The sequence below is a fragment of the Dipodomys merriami genome, unplaced genomic scaffold (assembly GCF_024711535.1).
Source record: "Dipodomys merriami isolate MVZ:Mamm:240054 unplaced genomic scaffold, mDipMer1.0.p SCAF_5, whole genome shotgun sequence".
Taxonomy (NCBI): Eukaryota; Metazoa; Chordata; class Mammalia; order Rodentia; family Heteromyidae; genus Dipodomys; species Dipodomys merriami.
In genome coordinates, this window is record NW_027206068.1 from 44,330,505 (window position 1) to 44,353,219 (window position 22,715).

Genomic DNA, 22,715 nt, shown 5'->3' on the forward strand with positions numbered 1-22,715 from the left:
AGCCCTTGAAAAGATGGGTTTAGCCTTGAAACAGAAAAAGTTACTGCAGATAGACTTGTTTAAAAGCCAAGAAGCTGTTATAGTTTTAAGGCCTCAATTGGACCCAATGTCAGCTGATCTGGTGACCTCTTTTTTAATCCCAGGTAATCCGGTAATCTTCTAGTGATGAACAAAGCATGTGCACACTATTAAATAGTGGGTGCAGTTGAAGTGCCCAGCAGGAAGCCATAATGGACAATACAGAGTTGAGTGAGGCAGCATGGTTACAGTCCTGGTCACCTTTCCCGTCCTCCTCTTTATGGAGCTGGAGACACTGACATATTGCTCAGCTCCTCTTTGGCCAGAAGCTGATGCCCTGGTCTGGACATTCCAGTTCTGAATCTATTCTGTTCCTAACCCAGTGATTGTTGACCTGGAGTCATAAACACTTCACTGAATCTCACCTGAAATGTCAGACAGAATACCCAGCTTGTGTTAATACCCACAAATAGCTGAATCTCTTGACTTAGATACATGAGTTCAAAGTAATGTGAATTTCAAACACAGAACTCTAAAAGACTGTGGCAAAGTAAATATTTGCAGAGAATCTAACAATTCAATCACAATTGGATAAATTTAATATGCATTTGTAAGTGTTTTATGTTTCTAAGCATAGAGACAGGAAAGATCACCTTCCTAAAAATATTGACTATGTATAATTTGGTTGTATTTTCAGATTGTTCACAGTTGGAATTTGGTGTTTATATTTAATCCTTTTGAATATTAATGAGAAAGTTTATATTTGTATCTAGTATCATGAGAACATTAGCATGACCTTCTTTGGATGAATTGGAGGCATCAGGGTATTCACTTCTCATCTTCAAAATTTATTTTCTAAAGATTTAATCATGAAAGAGTTACTTTTTATAGGTCTTTGCCTTTTTTATTTTATCTTGCATTTTTAATTAGGACAAAGCAAGGCAGTAGAGGATTCTTTTCTTAGATACACAATGACTTATGGAAAAGCAATCCTTACGATTGGTACAAGAGTGAAAATTAAGGTCTGTGCCATATATATATATATATATATATATATATATATATATATATATATATATATGGAGAGAGAGAGACAGAGAGAGACAGAAAGACAGAAAGAAACAGAGAGAGAGACAGAGAGAGAGATTTTTCCAGGGTAAGCTGTACAGATATATGAGTCTGATCCTGTAGTCTCATGGGTATAGGGTTCTCTTTTTACTTCAAAGCCTGAAGCTGTTTACAAATAAACACAGACCAAAGTGACATTCTGCCTAAGAGAGCAGGGAATTTCTGTGTCTTTTAGTTAATGACTTGTATGAAATAATACACTACCCTCCATTTAGGGGCAGACTTTCCATTGATGCAATACCAAGTTGGGTGGGCCAATACTGAGAACTATGATGAAAGAAAGCCCTTCACAATAGTTTCTAAAGAATGGGAGCCAGAAACACTAAAACAAAGTCATACTTTCACAGAGCAGCAAGAGAAAGGACTTCCAGTGATGTGCCTCCATGAAAAAAAATATCTGCCCTGCCCCTATAGCCCCAAGCACAGCCCTGGGAACCATTAGAGAGGGGCTCTGGCAGATCTCAACTGACACATGAGTGAATGGCAGGAGGCAAGGGAAGGAAGCTGGGGCCCGCCCGAAGTCAGACTTCAAGATGCAAGACTGATTCATGCACACACACAAGCATGAGAACACACATGTCAACTGTCTCTAGGAAGGCATATCTTACATGGTACTGACAAGCAAACATTATAATATTAATTTACCTCCTTTTCACCTGGAGGTAATTTTTTTTAGAAAGAACAAAGATGAGAACTGGATTCTCAAACCCGAAAGCATTGTGAATAATCAGGTGATAGTCACAATGGCTTGGAGTTTTCTCTGTATTTGTGCTGCCTTTGGAAGTTCTGAACATGTTACTTATTCCATCTCTGCAGTGGAAGAGTGCCAGGGTCTTAAAATCATCATCTCTTCACACACCTCCATACGCCGACCGTTCTGTTAGCATCAGTAATTCTGAGTCATCTCTCCTACCTCTAGATCAGGCTCAGTCAACTGAGGTTTTGTCACTTTTGCCCTTCATCAGGAGTTCTCTAACCAGCAGTGAACCTCCCAAAATGCCCTTATGGGTCTTTTTTATCTTGCAAAAAGATCTTCCCTGGCCACACTATGACTAGTACCAGAGCTTGAATTCAGCGCCTAGCACTCTCTCTTGGCTGGCTGGTGCTCTACCAGTTGAGCCATGCCTCTAATTCTGGCCTTTTGCCATTTAAATGGAGATAAGGGTCTTTTGGATTTGACTGCTTGGCCTAGTGCCTAACTGTGGTTTTCAGATCTCATATTCCTTCAGATTCATGCCTAATACTATAGGCATGAGTCACAAAAGCTCAGCTCCACAATATCTTAAGTTTCACCTGCCTCTAAGTGTGTGTATACCATCCAGTCCTGGGGCTTGAACTCAGGAGCAGAGTGCTGTCTCTGAGCTTTGTTTTTCAAGGCTAGCACTCTACGATTTTGAGCCACACTTTTACTTCCAGCTTTTTGGGTAGTTACCAATAAGAGTCTCACCAGTTGCTGGTGGCTCATGCCTGTAATCCTAGCTATTCAGGAGGCAGAGATCTGAGGATCATGGTTCAAAGCCAGCCCAGGTAGAAAACTCTGTGAGACTCTTATTTCCAATTAACTACCAGAAAACTGGAAGAGGCACTGTGGCTCAAGAGGTAGAGTGTTGTCCTTGAGGTGAAGAGCTGAAGGACAGCTCCCAGGCCCAGAGTTCAAGGCCCACAACTGACAAAAAAAAAAAATTAAAAAAGAAGTAAGATTCTCGAGGGCTTTCCTTCTCCCCTGAGTAGCTAGGATTACAAACATGAGGTCACCAGCACCTAGCTCCCTCTCTTTTCATTGTATAAATGTTTTATTTCCCTTAACTGTCTATTTTGTAATCTATAGTTCTTTTTAAATGTTTTAATGTATCTTTCCCCCAATCTAACATAAACTCATTTGGATTAGGGAACCATATTTTTAAATATAATTTTATTCTTATTATTAAGGTATTGTACAAAAGGATGCATAAGTCAGGTATTAAGTATATTTCTGTTTTTGGACTCCGTCACTCTCTCCTTCACTTTCCCCCAAATTTTCTTCATCAATACTCTCACTTGGCTCAGTTACTGGTATATGAGATGTCTGAAAATACTTATGAATAAATGTAAAGACTTGACTTAAGTTCCACCTTCTTCACTTCAGACCACAGTGATTGTTGCTTTTTCTGGCTTGACAATGCATGAGGAGTAAGTTCCAGAGTAACATTGCATAGCATTTCACTGTAGGGTCTTGATGCTCCACAAGCCATGTAATTATACCTCATTTATCTATGACTAGGATTAAAGATCTAATTTTCCACTTGTCATTTTCCCCAAACTCCCACCATAGATCTGGATTCTCTAGTCTAACATCACTCTAACAGAATTTTTAGCTTTGGAGAGGGTAGTCAGTTTCTCCCCCAAGGTGGTACTTTATTGAATAAACTGTCCACAGAGCAGCAGACTGACTGCCCAGATGCTCTGCTTCAAACATAACATGATCCCCCAGGCTTTAGGAAGCCAGGAGCAGGCAGTGACCTCCAGGAGCATAGATTTGCTTGTGGAAATCTTGAACTTCACATAAACAACACTCATTTCAGGCATACTGTGAAAAATCTAAACAGTTCTAAATTAAGAGCTGATTGTAAGTTATTGCAGATTTCCTCTTGTTGCTGCCAGATTATTTGTTCAAAAGGATCTGGTAAATACCAGATCTTTATGATGATGACTAATGTCCTGCCAAAAGAAGAAGGAAAAAAAAACTTTCAAAACTATTCCACAGAGAGGCACAGGTGCTCTGTCCAGCAGTACAGATTTCTCCCTGTTCCTATTTCTCAGGCAGCCTGTCATTTCTAAGCCTTGGAAGGAGCTCTTTTAAGATGGAAAGTTACTTTCAAAATTGCTTTAGTTGGGCTGGGAAGGTAGCTCAGTGGTAGAGCGCTTGCCTTGCATGCATGAGGCCCTGAGTTCGATTCCTCAGCACCACATAAACAAAAAAAGCCGGAAGTGGCACTGTGGCTCAAGTGGTAGAGTGCTAGCCTTGAGCTGAAGAGCTGAGGGATAGCGCGTAGGCCCAGAGTTCAGGCCCCATGACCAGACCCCCCCCCAAAAAAAAAATTGCTTTCGTTAAAAAGCTGAAGCCTTACATCTTAGTAACATTTGCTCTGTGTTATCTGTCATTGGTGGTCAGCAAGCAAAATGACCCCCAAGTGCCAGAATCGAATGAATAATTAAGGCATTAAACTGTAGAATAGACATTTGATTCTTCAAGCTTAGAATGCAAAGAGGCAGAAAGTAGATGGCAGTGTACAAAATGAAAAAAAATACTCTATTTTTAGCTAAGCTTTGACTTCAGATTTCCAATTCAGCTAAAATGAGCATTCACTCACAGTCCTGAATCAGTTTTAATTTGAGGGAAAATGGTTAAAAGTTTTTTAATATATAAAAGCCAAAAGCCTTCATCAAGCAAAATGCTTCAAAATGCTCATTCTAGCAAGCAACTAGTTACCAAATTTATACTACTTCTGTTGGTAGTTTCTGAAAAAAAAATAATCATCTACTACCTCCACAAATGCATACCACCATTACCATCATATGTCTTTTAGAGACCAAATTAATATCTGTCTTTAAAAATAACTTCATTCAGGGCTGGGAATGTGGCTTAGTGATAGACTCCTTGCCTAACATGCATGAAGCCCTGATTTCAATTCCTCAGTACCACATAAACAGAAAAAGCCAGAAGTAGGGCTGTGACTCCAGTGGTAGAGCATTAGCCTCGAGCACAGACAGACTCAGGGACAGAGTCCAGGCTCTGAGTTGATAGATAGATAGATAGATAGATAGATAGATAGATAGATAGATAGATAGATAGATAGATAGACAGACAGACAGACAGACAGACTTCATTCAATACCTAAGCTACTTTTTGTTCTGGAAATTCCCTCAAGGAGTCTAAAATTGACCTTAACTTTGAAAATAGTTATACAGTCTCACATCTACAAAAGATAAAGCTGTGTACTGACTGAGTACATAGGTAATAAAACTGTAATAATAAAAAAAAAGCACTACTATTTTTGAGCACTTTTAAGAACTGAATTGTCTTCTTATAAAATTTACATATTGAAGCCTTGAATCCCAATGTGACTCTGTTTTGAGACAGAAACTGTGAGGAAATAAGTAAAATTGTGTGAATCATAAAGGCAAAGACTTAACCCAGTAGGAATTGTGTCATAACAAAAACAGAGGCATAACAGTGTTCTATGTCCCTGTCTCTCTCTGCTTCCCTTGGTTGCCTATCTGTCTCTTTGTCTCTAATTCTGTCTGTCTGTCTGTCTGTCTGTCTGTCTGTCTGTCTGTCTGTCTGTCTGTCTGTCTGTCTGTCTGTCTCTCTCTCTCTCTCTCTCTCTCTCTCTCTCTCTCTCTCTCTCACACACACACACACACACACACACACACACACACACACATGCACATATGACAGAAGAAAGGAAAACATGTTAATAGAAGAACTTGCTATTGCTTGGTGATCATCAAGCATTAGCCCTGAGTAGCTAGCTCTATTACTACTTCATTTTAAGTATGAGTAAAATGTGGACAGTGCCACATCTCTCTGACTGCAGATAAATAGAGTAACTAAATTAAAATAAGCTATTGCAAAGCTTCACATTTTTATGGCTAGTATGTGCTGTTTACTCTTCCACTTAAGACTTCTGACTTTGTGTCAGTGCTACTAAATTAAACTTTACCAGCTTACATAACAATCAGAATTAACCAATGTAATGGCATCAACATGTTCACATTGAATAGACACACAACAGGGAACCATTACAGCATCATTTTTTCTCATACTATTTACCTCTCAAAATGGTATCATCTATTCTTGGGTATAAATTTGTAGGTAGATTTAAACCTCTTTTATTAAACAATGCTATCAAATTCTGTAGTTGAGGCTGCAACTCTCAGCTTGTCTGGGAAGAAGCTTGTCTAAGAAGCCTGTCCTTCCTCAGTGCATATAACTTAATAGGAGCAACAAGTGATCAAGAAAAAATGTATCCAAAGGAGGAGGCTACAAAGCTTGATAAGAAATGTACTCATTATCTTGCCCATGTAATTGTAACCCCTTTGTATAGTATTTTCACAATAAAATAAAATAAAAAATGTATCTTGAAATGTCTGTTTCTATTTGCTGCAATATTTATTTGCCAAGAGTACTCATGGCGTATATAGATTTTATATATGAGGATACGTGGACATTAGGAGTTTTGGGCAAGACAATTAAATGGTGGCTAACACAGACCTAGAGGCATACTTATGTTATTGGATTCATTCATGACACTGCTGCCTCCAGCTGGGACAGCCTAGAGGAGTTACTGACCATCTCAGTTTCATCATGCATAAACTGGAGTAGTGATTATGAAGATTAAATGAAATGATTAAAGAAAGCTTAGCTTTTTTCTATACTGAGATCAAAAGCACATTTTATCTAGTACACTAATTGGTTAACTATAAAAGTAACACAATGAGATTATAAACACACATGTGTTTGTGTGTGAGAGAGAGAAAAGAAGAAGATGGAGCAAGAAAGAGAGGAGGAAGAAAGAAAAGGAGGAAGATGAAGACAAAAGGAGGAGGAGGAGGAGGAGGAAGGAGGAAGGAGGAGGAGAACAAGAAGGAAGAGGAGCAGAAGGAGGAAGAAGAGGAGAAGGAAGAAGAGGAGGAAAAGGAGGAAGAAGAGGAGAAGGAGGAAGAGGAAAAGGAGGAGAAGGAGGAGAAGAAGAAGAAGGAAGAGAAGGAGGGGATGGAGAAGGAGAAGGGAAGGGGAAAGGAAAGGGGAAGCATTTACTGTGAGAAATTTGCTTATTTGATTAAGGAGGCCAAAAAGTCTCATGAGCTTCCCTCTCCAAGTTGGAGACCCAGGAAAGTAAGTGGTAGTAGTATAATTCCGTCAGTATCTGAAGGCCTGAAAACCAAGGAAGTCTAAGTTCTAGTTCAAGAGATGTCCCAACGTAAGCAGTGAGGCAAACAGAAAAGGAGTGAATTCCTTTCTCTCCCATCTTTTACCAAGTTCAGTGTTTCTGTGTAATGGAAAATGTCCACCTTCACTGGAAAGGTAAGTCCACAGATTCAGTGCAGAATTTATCCAGAAACAACAGACCTAGAAATAATTTTTGGTACAGAAAATGAGACATGCTGGCTACCAAGTACCAGGTAGGTGTTCAGTATATGCTACTCATTTTTATTGACATCTGAAACAGAGGTTTGACTTATAATGTGCTTATCCAGCCAATCAGAACCCAAGGGCATCCTGTTTTAGCTTGTGGCATAATCAAAGTAGACCCACCAGAACTTTCAAGGCAATCTCAAGCTTTCAGGGAGAGAGACAAAGCTACAAGTAGGGAAAAGGTCATTTTTGAAAATTATCTGGAAATAAACTATTTTCTCACTCCCAAGAAACTATACAATAATAAACATCAAAGAGCTGTTTAAATGAGGCACAATAAACACTGTTGGGTACATTAGCACAATATAGCCATAAACTGATGATGATTTCCTGAGGAATACTGCAGAGTCACTAGAATGAGCTTGAATCCCAGTTACATAGATCAGTCATCAAAATAGCACCAACTAAAACTGAAAAGAGTCTAACTTATGTAACAAAAATTGGTCCAGTAGCAAACCCATGCAAACTACAGTCCTAAGTATGCTGTGGTTCATCAAAGCTCAGATTATTCTGACATCAATCCATCACCTTGGTGACCTCAGTAGGAGAGGACAGGTCTGGTAAAGCTTGTGAAGGAGGAAGATTTGTTAAGGACTATTACATTTGATCCAGATTCCATAAAAGCAAATGAATACATGATCGCTATCTGTCTGAAGGTTGAACAAAATTTGAGCAAATGACCTTGGCATTTTGGTTAATTTTTCCATCATGTTATTTAAGATACATTCTTTCATATTGTCAGATTCCTCACACTGTTGGGATTCATTGTCACAATACACTTGCAGAGCATCTAAGCTAGAAGTAGGCTATCAAGAAATACCGAGAATACAATCTTTATGCTCCTAAAGCCACAGCCTAATAAACAACACTCTCATACAAATGTGTGACCATAAGATCACAAGTACACACACATACACACACTATGTACAATACTTAAATGTACCCAGTCTCCATTTTGTGTCATAAATAAAAACTAAGGGAAATGTTTCACCACAATGTATACAATATAATCTACAATATACACTCTAAGACCAAGGTTTATCAGTTGCCACTGCTGATTACTCTGTATCAACAGATCAGTCAATGCAGCACTGTCAGTCTTTTATATAATTTTGAGTTTAGATGCCATCTTGGGGATGGAGGTGTAGCTCAGAGTGGAGCATGTGCCTCATGTGAATCCAATCCTCAATACCAAGAAGGAAGACAAAGAAGCTGTTGTGGTGAATTAGCCTAAACTCATGTCATTCTCACAAACAAAAAGTCTTATTTGCATGATTTTGGTCTTTAACCTGACCACCCTAGCCAATATTAGATACCTCCTTCTGTTTTCTTTTACATATTTCTCCTCAGGCCAGAATATATCAGTAGAAATATAGAAGCAATGAGGTATGAATAGTAGCCATTTGGACTTCTGGGTGAAAAGAAAATATTCTCTACAAGATAGGACCTTCTTAGGACCACACCTCTATCCATGGAAATTGTCAAATTATTATGAGCAGGAAAAGAATGTCATCCTACCACTTGGGAGTAATTGTTAGCAAGCAAGTGATCGTGTAATACATAGCAATTGTGGGTTTTAAGGGCAAGATTCCAGACCATGATATAAGCACAGTTGTCTGCCCAAGGTTAATAAGGTAATATAGTTTGCTTACTCTAGCTCAGAGTTAAATTAACTTCATAAACTATGAGTGTGAGTTCTATCTTTTGGTCATAGGCATCAAGCTTAATGTTCTGAAGGGGACCAAAAAGACAATGTTTCATGGGGTATTCAATCCCCTTTTCACTAGACTGAAAGACACCCCCCTTCCAGCATACCCTTCTGATAAACGACTGTGAGATGCAAGGTTCTTTGCTGACAATCTTTTTTAAATTACTTAGAGAAATTTTTGCTAAGAGATTACCTCACCCAAGACTACTGCAGCATAGGACTTCTAAATGTTCAGATTACATGAGGCCAGGGAGTGTTCCACAGAACTTTTTGTGAAGCCTCTCAACAAACTGTCAGAATGGCCATCAACTATTTTAGAAAAGCATACAATTTGGTCTTGTGGGGTGAAGAAGGAGGAATCCAATGTATCACCAAAATGAACTAGGGGGGCAGTCTGAAGGAGTGGCTTCCATGGCCAGTCCCCATGCTACTGTCATCAGAGTAAGCCATTGTAGCACCATATTCGACATCTGACTGCTTGGAAGTTTAATGACCGTTATCTGGGAAGAGGAGCTCAGCTACCTCTTTTCTATAATATTTACATAACATGGATGATACTAAAACAAAAGCAGAATTCTAGGGTAAGTGAGCAGAGTCAGTGTACTGACAGTGCCTCTATCTTAGGTCTCAGAAATGTCCCATCCCCATATTTTCAGATCACTGTCTTTCTGTTTTCAGATTTAAAAGGGAAACAAAGGAGGAGGCAACAATGCTTGATAAGAATGTACTCAATACCTTGCCCATGTAATTGTAACCCCTCTGTACGATACTTTCACAATTTTTTTAAAAAAAGTGGTACGAAAGTTTAAAAAAAAAAAAAAAAAAAGCAAAGCACCCGCCACTTAATAATGCTAAGGTAAACTGGAGGTGTGGCTCAATGGTCGAGTACTAACGGTGATCCTTAGTGAAAGTGCAAGGTTTTGAGTTCAAGCCCCAGTACTAGCATAAAAATACTAAGTCAGCAACTTGAGTCATGGGAATTCTTCACTTATTAACAAAAGCAGTTATAGTATGGGATATGTTAGCAGTGAAGAAATGTAAATTAATAAGTAGAAAGTCAGAAGAACCAAACAATGGCAGGTATACCATCCACTGAAGGGCATTTCCAGGCTTTGATAGAATGAAAAAAATGTGTTTTCATGGAAAACATGTAAATATACATAAATCATTTCATCATTCTCTGTTAGTAATAGCAAGCTTTTATGAGGGCACTTTCATTTTGGCTGCACATCTTTTTTTTTTCTTTTTTCTCTTTCTTTTTTTTTATTATTGTGAAAATACTGTGCAGAGGGGTTACAATTACATGGGCAAGATGATGAGTCCATTTCTTATCAAGCATTGTAGCCTCCTCCTTTGTTTCCCCTTCCCATCCCAACACCCCCCCAACCCTCCTCGCCCCCCACCAAAGTTGTAAAGTTCGTTTTTGACATAACGACTTGTACATATCATTGTTGCAATGGATCCACCTGTATCCTAAACGATTTGTTTTTTCCCTTCCACTCCACAAATTACAACAACATCAAATACAGTGAAAGCAGGGGTTATACCATGGGGGAGGGACATACAAAGCAACAAAGAAATCATCTTATAAATCTGTTAGAAACAATCGCATGAAAGAAAAAAAACATTTGAATACATATCTTAGGGTTCATTTCCCTAACATCAACTTATCTGACCTTTTCTGCTTGACTCAGACATATACTGGTTATTGCAAATAAGGGAAACCATGGGACTTATGTTTCTTTGGGCCTGGCTTACTTCACTTAATATAATTTTTTCTAAGTCTTTCCATTTCCTAATAAATGGGGCAATGGCATTCTTTCTGATGGAGGCTTAGAATTCCATTGTGTATATATACAACATTTTCTTGATCCATTCATCTACTGAGGGGCATCTGGGTTGCTTCCATATCTTAGCTATGGTAAATAATGCTGCAATAAACATAGTCGTGCTGGTAGCTTTAGTGTGGTCTTGTTTGTGAACATTTGGGTAAATGCCCAAAAGTGGGATTGCTGGGTCATAGGGGAGCTCTATGTGGAGTCTTTTGAGGAACCTCCATACTACTTTCCAAAGTGGTTGAACAAGTTTACATTCCCACCAACAGTGCAGTAGGGTTCCCTTCTGTCCACATCCCCTCCAGCATCTGTTGTTATTAGAGTCCTTGATTATATTAGCTGCACATCTTAAGGCTCTGCCTAACCTATCTAAAACTCAGGATCCATTTTAATTTATTTAATTTCCTTCATGTTCCAATCAAACTGTCATAAAAAAGAACCATGCCTTTAATGCGGGCCCATGATTTGTCAAAATCTTATTTGTTTTATATACAATTAACGATGTTTAAATCGACATAGGCATTTGTTTGTTTACTTTTTTAACAGCGCAAAACATTCACTTATTTAATTGTTATTGTAAAGGTGACGCACAGAGGGGTTACAGTTACCTGAGTTGGCATTGTCATCTCCTCCCTTATTTTCTTCCAGTTTTTCCCACTCCACTCCCCTAACAAATTATACAGTTCATTTTCAACATAGTGTCTACTATCACTGCTGCATTTGTTCACCCTTTATCCCTTCATTTCTGTGCCCTCCCTTATCCTCCCCCAAACAGATAAACATATACAAGACAAAAGGTATGGAAATAAAAAACCATGACAAAGGAGAGGGGAAAAAAGCAAGAACCTCTTGTTTCCATTTCTTGGAGTTTATTTTGATAAACACCATTTTGTACAATCACATGCATATAGCTATTGAGCGTTTATGATCCTCTCTTAAGAATATCCTCCTTGGTCTAACTGTACAAAAAAACTTTTTAAATAAAAATATATTTTAGATCTACTCAACATGTAAATAAATATTAATATTTCTCAATCTATCATTGTGAAGGATAAAAATAAAAATAAATGATTACAGAAAGAAAAATAAAAAGTTACAGAATGTTGCAATCATCACCTTCAGTATAACAATCTGATTGATTATAAAATTATATGCATAAATATTTTCTGATAAGATGATAGCATTTAATTTTTGAAAAAGAACTAATGCATGTGTTTCTAACGCATTTATAAGATTATCTCTTTGTTGCTTTGTATGTCCCTCCCCCACAGTATAACCCCTACTTTCACTATATTTGATGTCAGTATAACTTGTGGAGGAGATGGGGAAAAACCAGTTGTTTAAGGATACAAGTGGACCTGTTGCAACAATGAGAAGTACAAGATGTCATGTCCAAAACGAGCTTTACAACGTCGGTGCAGGGGGGGGGGGAGGAGGGGGAAGGAGAAGGATTGGGATTGGGGGGGAGGGGGGAGGCTGGGAAGGGATGTGAAGGGTAAACCAAAGGAGGAGGGTGCAATGCTTGGTAAGAAATGTACGCATTATCCTGCCCATGTAATTGTAACCCCTCTGTACAGTATGTTCACAAATAAAATAAAATTAAATTTAAAAAAAAAAGAAAAGAAAAAGAACTAAAATCTCCACATGCAACATAGATATTTCCTTGTGGCTGGATGCCTTATGTGGTGAGGTGGTCTTTATCATAACTACTTACCTTCTCATTAAAAAAGAAATATACATCTTCTCTTAATGACACATACTTGAAATGATGACCATAGAGCTGTAAACTGTGGGAGATATTATAGAAGCCTAAGTTTATCTCAAACCCGTTCAGACCTAAAAGTAACTTCCCACAGAAAATTGCTGCTTGTCTTTTGGTCGAGGAAATACATCATCTGTTAAATATTGTTTGATCTACAATGTGAAGAACCCACACAATTTCTAGGAAATTCAAAGAAAGCAAATTGCAGACATTTAGAACCTTCCATTTGCATGTAATTACCCTTTATATTATAACAAAATTTTGAGAAAAAAAATGTTTTCAGAGGCTTGAGATGGTGTAATTGTTCCTACTAGTTGCTATTACTCGTGTATATAGAATTAATTTTATGCACAATAATCCTATAGTTATTTTCTAAGAGGGGAAGGCTAAGCTACTAATTTTCATAATTTCCAATTATTATTTGATCATTATAATAATCCTTTAAGCCAGTTAACACTACTATGCCATGTCAATAGATTGAGAAACAATTACTGAGGTTAATATCTTGGCTATGTTTGCTAGGTTAATAAGTATCAGAAGCAGGATTCAAATCAGGACATATTCTAGTCAGAGAAAAGCTAAAAACCAAGGAAATGGACATGAGAGACTCTGACCTAGAGAGAGCTTTCAAAATATCAAAATTAGATCAATGCCAAATTTGTATTGACTCTGAAGAACAATTTACCCTTCAACCTACATGTCAATGTTATGCCAGAACATATTGGCTCAGCAACAAAGCTGTCCTCGGGAACTGATATGAAAGAGAACTCTCTGGAGAGAAGTGGATTATCTGTGCATTTCTACCCACAAGCATCACATCCCAGAAAGAACATGGCTCTGGCTAACAGTATTTGTGACCTGTCCTTATCGAAACTTTTAAGTTGTCCACAGCTTTCAACTACTTCAGCTGATTAATAAAATACATTATGTTCTCAGACTATCAGTTGCCCTGCTAGTAAACACTAGTGCGGTGGTGTCTCACACTGTTTAAAAGGGGCAAAGAGTTGGGTGCTGGTGGCTTACGCCTGTAGTCTTAGCTACTCAGGAGGCTGAGATCTGAGGATCGTGGTTCAAAGCCAGCCAGGTCAGGAAAGTCCATGAGACTCTTATCTCCAATTAACCACCAGAAAACCAGAAGTGGCACTGTGGTTCAAGAGATAGAATGCTAGCCTTAAGCTGAAGAGTGAGGGGCAGCACCTAGGCCAGAGTTCAAGTCCCACAACCAAAAACAAAAACAAAAAAAGGACAAAGACCAATCTGAACTGTACATTATTACTATACAGGCTAGAGAAATAAAGTTCTTGGGGCTCAGTGGTAGAGCACTTGCCTTGCATGCCTGAGGCCCTGGGTTTGATTCTGCAGCACCACAGAAGCAAAAAGAAAAAAGCTGGAAGTGGCACTGTGGCTCAAGTGGTAGCACACTAGCCTTGAGCTGAAGAGCTGAGGGACAGCGCCCAGGCCCAGAGTTCAGGCCCCACTACTGGACCCCCCAAAAAAATTTTTTTCTAGATTTTCTAGAAAATCTCTAAAGATTTTCTAGAAATCTTTTCTACCCTCTAGCCGAAGAAAAGAAGTGACAAATCTAAAATTATAAGATGTTCTTTATATATCACACAAAGTGTAATTTACACTTTGAGCAGAGTCTCAGAAGTCACTGGGTCATATGCTCACTTAGGACACCAACCACTATGTGATTGATAGTTGTCTTCTTTGCTGCCATGACCATGGTAGCACACTGCACTTTGATTGTCTCATCTGGACTACTGACTGGCTTGTTTTGGAGTAACTGGCTTCCCATGTTACCCTCGAAGCATGTTAGGTAAAGATGAAGCACAGGTTAGGGCTCATTAAGCTTCGAAAGGCTGCAGCCAGTAGCTCTCCTTGCCTTGACCTCATCTTCTAAAGCTTTGTGTTGCTCCATGTTGACACATGGCCAACCTTGTCAGACTAGTGACAATGAAGAGAAAAAAAAATGAAACTCTGTTAATAGGATTATATGATTTGGGGAGTAGAATGTTGTTACAGATGATTTATTTTGAAAGCTGATTTCATTTTAGTGAAAACAAGCTTGACCCATTACACCAGAGACTGTGATGCCAAACACAATCGTTTGTAATTTGAAAGATGTGATTGGTTTTTAATGTGAGAATTTCACAAGGTTACAAAGAGGAAAAAAATTAAACTTGTTTCATATAACAAAGTCACTTTGGGATATAGGTTGCAATGCCCTGACAGTATCCAGATGCCCTGACTGCACTGCAAGGCAGACAGGTAGATAAGTTTGATTTACACCACTTCTCAATTGTGTTTGTCTCAGGCCTTTGAAATAGCCTATTAGGTTTTTTTCTTTTGTTTTGGCTTTTGCCAACATAAGTAGAGTAAGACATTGTAAATACTGGAAGTATGCAGGGCCAAGCAAAGACAGGAGAAACAAATTAAGGCAAAGAATTTTATACTGCAGGCTTTTGCTTGCTGAGTGTGTGTGTGTGTGTGTGTGTGTGTGTGTGTGTGTGTGTTTGAACTGTCCATGTTCTTTGCTTCCTCCCATTTGACCAGACCCATAGCCTGATATTTATGCTGTTTCGCTTTAATGATCTGACTTACTTTTTCCAAGTTCTAAACTACATTCTTCCCCACCTACCACACCTATGAAAGCTTTTAAAGAAAATAAACATTCAGTAATAAAACTTTTAAAAACACAATTACAAAGACAGGCACTGGTGGCTCTCACCTGTAATCTTAGCTACTCAGGAGGCTGAGATCTAAGGATCACAGTTCAAAGCCAGTCCAGGCAGGAAAGGCCATGAGACTCTTATTTTCAATAAGTCACTAGAAAACCAGAAGTGGTGCTATGGCTCAAGTGGTAGAGCACTAGCCTTGAGCTAAAGAGCTGAGGGACAGCACCCTGGCCCAGAGTTTAAGCCCCATGACCAACAAAAAAATAAATAAACAAACAAAACAAAAAACACAATCACAGATATATCTGAAATTCTCAAAATGATGATGTTAAATTTTTGTTCTGCTACATTTTATTGGATCATACAACTTTGTGCTAACATGTAATCCAATGTGAAATTTTTCTAAAATGGTCAATGGAATAAATAAAAGGTGATTCCCTAAAAAAAATTCAAATTGAGAAGGTCAAAAATGTAAGCCACTGCAGAGTTATATTTGTGGAATGTATTTCTCTGTTCTTTAAATAGACTTTCTTCAAGAACTGGGAGGATAGTGCTGGAGGGGTAAGGGTAATCCACATATAACAGCATTTTTCAGAACCTTGGATAGAAATAACACATAAAACATGAAACCTTTCTGTTCTTCCCATAATTGTTTGTTATTTTTTTACCTGTTCATTTTGAATACATACCATCCTGTTCTTTCATGATTGGCAGGAGAAAGCAGTTGAAGAAGCTCCATGATTGCAGGGCTTCTTATAGATGCTTAGTTGACAAAATTATTGCATCAGGTGGACTCAGCACAAAAAGACACAAGCCCAAGTAATATTAAAGGCACCAAGAAGCTGGAAAGGAAATAGGTTTTTCTTTTATTGAGATGAAATTTTGGAGGAATGTGTTGGGAGTCAGAAAAATAAGCCAAGTAAGATTACAAAAATGCCCAGAATTCAGTATAAGCAAGCTTTGCTTTGCTCCTAGTATTCATGTTTCCACCAGGCATTCAGCGGCGGCCCTCCCAGAATCCCACAACAGCTAATTCTATATGGTAGGTCTAAGTGTATTTCCATTGTTCTTTTTTTATTCTTCCTTTTTGTTCATTATTATTTCATTCTCATATTGAATAGCAAATGTATTGGTTACTTTTCTTATCTCAGTGACAGACACTTCCCATTAAAAACAAAAACTGGGGGGCTGGGAAGATGGCTCAGTGGTAGAGTACTTGCTTTGTATGCATGAGGTCCTAGGTTTGATTACTCAGCACCATATAAGCAGAAAAGGCCAGAAGTGGTGCTGTGGCTCAAGTGGTAGAGCTCTAGCCTTGAGCTGAAGAGCTGAGGGACAGTGCCCAGGCCCAGAGTTCAGGCCCCACCACTGACAAATACATATATATATATATATATATGAAATATATATCTGAACAGAAGGCAAGATTCATTCCATTCACCATTTCTAAGGACTTTGTCTATTATAGTAAAGAGAATAATATGAACAGAGCAGTTCACATTGGGGCAACCAAGAAACAGAGATAAAGGAAAATATAGTAAGGAGCCAAGACAAGTTAACCCAAGGACACTCCCTTAGTGACCTACTTCTTCCAATTAGGGCTTCCATTTTTCACCTCTCTCAATATCATCATATTACACATCCATCAGAGATGAAACCATTGATTAGGTCAGAATCCTGAGGGTCCAATCACTTCTCAAAATCCTATCAGCTGGCCACCACACCCTCAATAATTAAGTAATAAGAGACATTTTATAATCAACACATAATTACAAAATGGATTTTTTCACTTTTTAAAATTAGTTCATAAAATAAGGAAACTTAGACACTACAAAATAAAATTAGAGTCATTATAAATGGATGTTACTGGTGCGAAAATGGCTTAAATTTATTGTCTATTATATTTTAGCTAATTTTATATATTTTTACTTTTTTTTTAATCAGTCGTGGGGCCTGAGCTCTGGGCCTTGGCGCTGTCCCTCAGCAATTCAGCTCAAGGTTAGCACTTTACCACTTGAGCCATAGTGCCACTTGCAGTTTTCTGGTGGTTTATTGGAGATAAGAGTCTCACAAACTTTCTGCCTGGGCTGGTTTTGAGCCATGCAGCCTCCTGAGTAGTTAGGATTACAGGCATGAGCCACTGGTACTCGGCTTATTTGTACTTTTTTAACAGGCACTTAAGATAGATATTTGTATTATACTGGTAGGAGTGAATAGAAATTTGAAATGCAAAACTTTTAAGAGCCTGTAGGTCTGTCTACTCCAAAGCCCCTGGCCATCCCAGCTTCTACCTCCCAACTTCACTTGAGGTAGTAAAAATTTATTGATGCTCCTTGTTGAGCTCAAGACTTAGGCAATGATATAAGCTTAGTTACTTCTCTGTTTAGTACATCAATGTAGGACAGAGTTTGGGGAAAGGGTTTGGAGATTTTCAGATGGAAAAAAAATGAAACATTACATTTTATAATCAATTAGGTGAATGGATAGACAGGTTGATGGATAATTGTAAAGTACTACTGACTGTGTAGGTTTGGCCCTGTGACCAATGGCCAAATTTATATATTTAGGTTATATGTACAGTATCCTGTGCTTTTTTGTATTTTCACATTTAATCCTCCAAATACTATAAGCAAGACAGAGTTTTAGCCTTCTTTGAAAAAAGAAGAAGCTATGTATTTGAGAGATTAAGCAATCTGTCCATAATCAGATTTAGTCTAAAATGAGCTTTACTGGTGTGTGTGTGTGTGTGTGTGTGTGTGTGTGTGTGTGTGTGTGTGTGTGTGTGTGTGTGTGTGTGTGTGAAAGAGAGAGAGAGAGAGGAGAGAAAGAGAAAGAGAGAGCATTGGAGTACTGGGGCTAGAACTCAGGGCTTTGAAAAACTCTTAACTGTGAATGTTTTTTCACTAACAGTTACAGCCCTATCACTTGATTCAAGTCTCTAATGCCAGCTTATTGCTGGTTAATTGGATATAGCAGTGCCCTGGATTTGTCTTCTTGAGCAAGCTTTGATCTTTGATCTTCAGATCTCAGCTTCCTAAGTAACTAGGATTATGAGTCACCAGCACCTGGCAAACTTCACTTTAATCTCTTAGATCAGTTCTTACTCCTTCCTACACTTCCATGCCAACTCTGAGCATCCAACTATTATGCTGCTTATCACAACGTATTTAAAACACTGGGTCACTCATTTTCACACACTTCAACTTCAGTCTCCTTGAAATGAAGGATTGTAAATTTTTTCTCTCTCACTGAAAAATAAAAACATATTTTCTTTGCGTTTCTAAAATGTCCGTTGTACAAACTCTTAAGTCTCGCTACTCAGAAATGACAATAGTCAACAATATTGACAACAGTGGTGTTCTTTTCTGTCTTTGCTCTGTTTTCTATCTTTCATTCTTAGTACCTAACATAATGCTTGGCACATAGTGAGTATCCAACGACTATGTGTTTAATGTAATTGTGGAATGCATACTTACAGGAACTGACCCAAAAATTAGTCATCTAGTCTAGATAATATTTTATATTTCTTTGCTCCTTAAGCCTTCATATCTGACCTATTTGTAAACATTCATCCACATTTTATCACTTTACAGTGGTCATATGAAGGCTTTGGAAAAATGACCTCTCTTACTATAAATATGTTTTATGAAAGGTGAACTATTTATGCCTCCATAACATATCCCCACAATGAATGGTTCTTACCAGGTATTGATTGGTGGTTTCTTCCGTTTAAAACAAAATGCTTCCTTCTTGAATTCCAGTGGCTTGCTAAGATTGTACAGTCTACCTAGGAACAGAAAGCTACACAAAGTCAAACTCCGAACTCAGAGGGTAAAGTGCACACTGCATGAGAGATCGTGGAAATCCAATCCAAGTATACTAAATCCCTTGGCAATGTGCGGTCAAGAGTGAAGAAGTCCTAAAGGAATATGCAAAGAGCTTGAAGTGGAAGCCATAAATGTCTGTTTCCTACAGTCTCCTTAAGAGAAGGGGGCAGCAAAGCATCTTAACATTGTGTTAGTTCTTCAACCAGTAATGATAGCATCACCAAACACTTCAAAAGAGTTATACAAAAAGTCCAAAGTTTAGCTTTGGAAAACAAGGGAAGCAAACTGACTCTGTGGTTTGTTATGAGATCCTGGGAGGAGCTTTGAGTGCTACAAAAAAGTTTTTCCTCTTCCAGTCCCTCCAGCCTCTTACCTTGTGGGTCTCATTCTTTTTTTTTTTTTTCATGGAAGCTCAGCAGACAGGGGGTGGGGGGGATAAGCTAATTGGAGAAAAAGACCCTTCAGCGTTGGTGTCCTTTGGCATGACCTGAGACTATGGCCCCAAGAGCAGATTGTGGAACTAGAAGCTTTTTCATTGAATCTGTCTTACTAAGAGGAAAAACTGCTTTGTGTGATGACTTTATGGCAAATGCTGGCAAAAGTTTTGCCCTGCATACTGAAAGAGAGACATTTCTGACCACAGCTCATGAACCACACTTATTTACTCTGGCACATGCCCACTATTTGTTCATAGGCTTTCTGTCTCTACTAAATGTGTTCCAATTTTGGAGACTAAATCATTGCCAGTAGTTTCCAAGACATTCTGCTAGGCTAAGCAAAATTGCCTTAAGCAGTAGTCAGAAACCACTGGAGTAGTATAGTAAATACAGACTATTTGCAGAAAATGAATGATACTGACCATCTTATCTTTTTTATGCTGCAGAAATCAATGTGTCATAACTTGCAGATAGTCAAACAAGTCACCACCAAGAAACAAGGTGTGTATAAGGGCTTCTATCCTCATTAGAACTTAACTTGAGATAGAAACTACTGTAAAGGTTTGGCCATAACTGTAAACTCAAAATATGGCCACATTCAAGGAAGTTGTGCTAGAGATTAGTTACAGATGAACCAGTAGTCACCTTTTTCTTGGTATGGATTTTTAAAATAAATGTAGGCTCTGAAAATAGGGAATGATGATGATATGAAGAAAATGGTGGTTCCTGTGGGTTTCTCATAACCATTTATGGATTGAGTAAGAGTCATCTCACTCCATGATGAGTCATTAGGTTGGGCCTAATGTTGGTTCCCTGGGTTATATAGAACCATGCTGACTTAAGGTGTAGGATCACTGGAGAGTCTTCCATACGTAATGAAACCTCCTAGTACTCTTGGGCTGCCATATTCCCTATCTTGGCCCAGGTAGAGACTAAGAAAAGAATATATCATGTAATATTGCTTTTCTATACGTAGCTCTTTTGAATAGTTCCTATTAGATTTGTTTCTAACCAGAGCAGAGATTTTAATTACACATGTACATAAATAATGAATTAAGGATGCCCATAACAAAACCCAAAATTTAATATCACCAATATGGCTACACTTGCATTTGGAAAAAGGTTCATGAAAGCAAATAATTTTAATATGTATTTTTATGGTAAAGATACTGTAGAAAGGGGTTACAGTTACATGAGTAATGAGTACATTTCCTACCAAGCATTGTTACCCCTCCTTTGTTTTTCCCCTACCATCCTTTCTTCCTCACCTTCCCAACTCCTCCCTCTCCTCCCCAAAGTTGTAAAGTTCATTTCTTGTACATCTCATTGTTATAATGGGTCAATCTGTATCCCTATTTCAACTTTTTGTTGCTTCCCTTCCTCTCCCCAAATTAGAAAAATGTATATACACGATGCAGGGCACCAGAATCAAACACAGTGAAAACAGGGGTTATACCATAAGGAAGAACATACAAGAGAAACAAAAAAAATCACATAATACATTATAAGTACATTAAAAACAACAGCAACAAAGATAAAACTTCTTGTGTGCCTATATTGGGATTCATTTCACCTACACCATCTTATATGGTCATATACATAGCTTTTGACCTTTTCTGCTTGTCCTAGACATGTACTAGTTATTGTAAATAAGGGAAACCATGGGACCTATGTTTCTTTGGGCTTGCCTTACTTCACTTAAAAAATATATATACAATGGAATTCTTTGCCTCCATCAGAAAGAGTGATACCACCCCATTTGTTAGGAAAAGGAAAGACTTGGAAAAGCAAATAATTTTTGCTGGACCCCAGTGGCTCTCTTACTTATAACCCTAGGTACTCAGGAAGCTGAGATCTGAGGATTGCAGTTTGGAGCCCGCTCAAGCAGGCAAAGTCCATTAGATTATCTCTGATTCATCACCCATAAAGCTGGGAGTTGAGCTATGGCTCAAGTGGTAGAGGGCTAGCCTTGAGCAAAACAGTTCAGGGACAGTGCCCAGGCTCTAAGTTCAAGCCCCAGGACTGGCACAAAAGAAAAATAATAATCATTTTCTTATGAAGTGACTAAGCAGATTCTTCCAAATAGGTACATGCTTTACAATATTTCTTGGGACTCACTGAAACAAGTCTCTTTCATTCTAAGGTTGGAACAAAAATAAGTTGAAATAAGTCTCAATTAAAACTCCATGTGCTGGGTTTGTGGGGGAGAGAAAGGGTATTCGTATCTCTATTCATGTTTATTCTGTTAACATTTCAGACATTTTAACTTTGGGTAGTGGACAGCATAAAAGGGGAGTAGGTAAGAACAAGGCCACCACATCAAACTGATAGTGGGGTAGAGGAAACATTTGACACCTCCCGCCATCTCTGCTTTCTGTCTGTTTTTAATTTTCCTAAATCATTCCCGTCTGGAGATTGTATATTTTAAGTTGTCTCTCCAAGCAGCACAGAGGTACAGTGTCAGGGAGCCTGATCTCAGAGCAAAAGAGATGCGAAAGTTATAAAGGCCTCAAGCCACAAGCAAGACAGAAAAGGAATAGGGTGGGGTTGAACATAAAATGGCATTAGCCATTATAGCATTTGGGAAGATGGCCCTGAGACATAGCTTTTCTCTCATTTAAGACTTTCCATGAGTTTTTGTCTTAAAATGTCTCTCAAAAGTTCTACAGGTGACTTTTCTAAGAAATATAAACTTCCGTGAAATTTTATTGGAAATGAGATTCCAAAAGACTTCAAAGTGAGCAGATTTTTCTTTTGTAAGATGATGGTAATAGAAAATGAGAGAGAGAAAAAAACTGTTAACAAAAAGTCCAATGTGTGCTACACACATGCATGTGCATACAAAAATCATGATGTTATACAGCACATCAGTAGTCAGCTTTAGGCTAAATAAATTGTCCTGCATCTGTATCTTAACACAGCTCCCCAAAAGTCACTGAGGTTGGGGGGGGAGTCAGATTTCAGACTCACATGTTGACTATAACACATATGTTTTTCAAATATATACATATGTATATATAAATGTATGTATAAATAAATATGATAATGTTTTCTGCCTACATAGTAATAGTGAGGATCAAATGAAACTAAAGCATGGGACCTGTTACAGAGTCAGTACTCAGAGCCTATTAGCTGCTGTTA

The 22,715-nt window shown here is 38.3% G+C and overlaps 1 long non-coding RNA gene across 1 annotated transcript in view; it reads right to left on the reverse strand.

Moving 5' to 3' along the window:
• LOC138810098 (uncharacterized) overlaps nt 1-19,099 on the reverse strand; it is a 31,560-nt gene extending 12,461 nt beyond the window's left edge. Inside the window, exons 1-2 of the long non-coding RNA XR_011367024.1 lie at nt 19,013-19,099; nt 16,000-16,152 (exon numbers count right to left, since the gene is read on the reverse strand). This is a non-coding gene — a long non-coding RNA (uncharacterized lncRNA). The remainder of the gene's footprint in view (nt 1-15,999; nt 16,153-19,012) is intronic.
• Nucleotides 19,100-22,715: the final 3,616 nt, after the last annotated feature.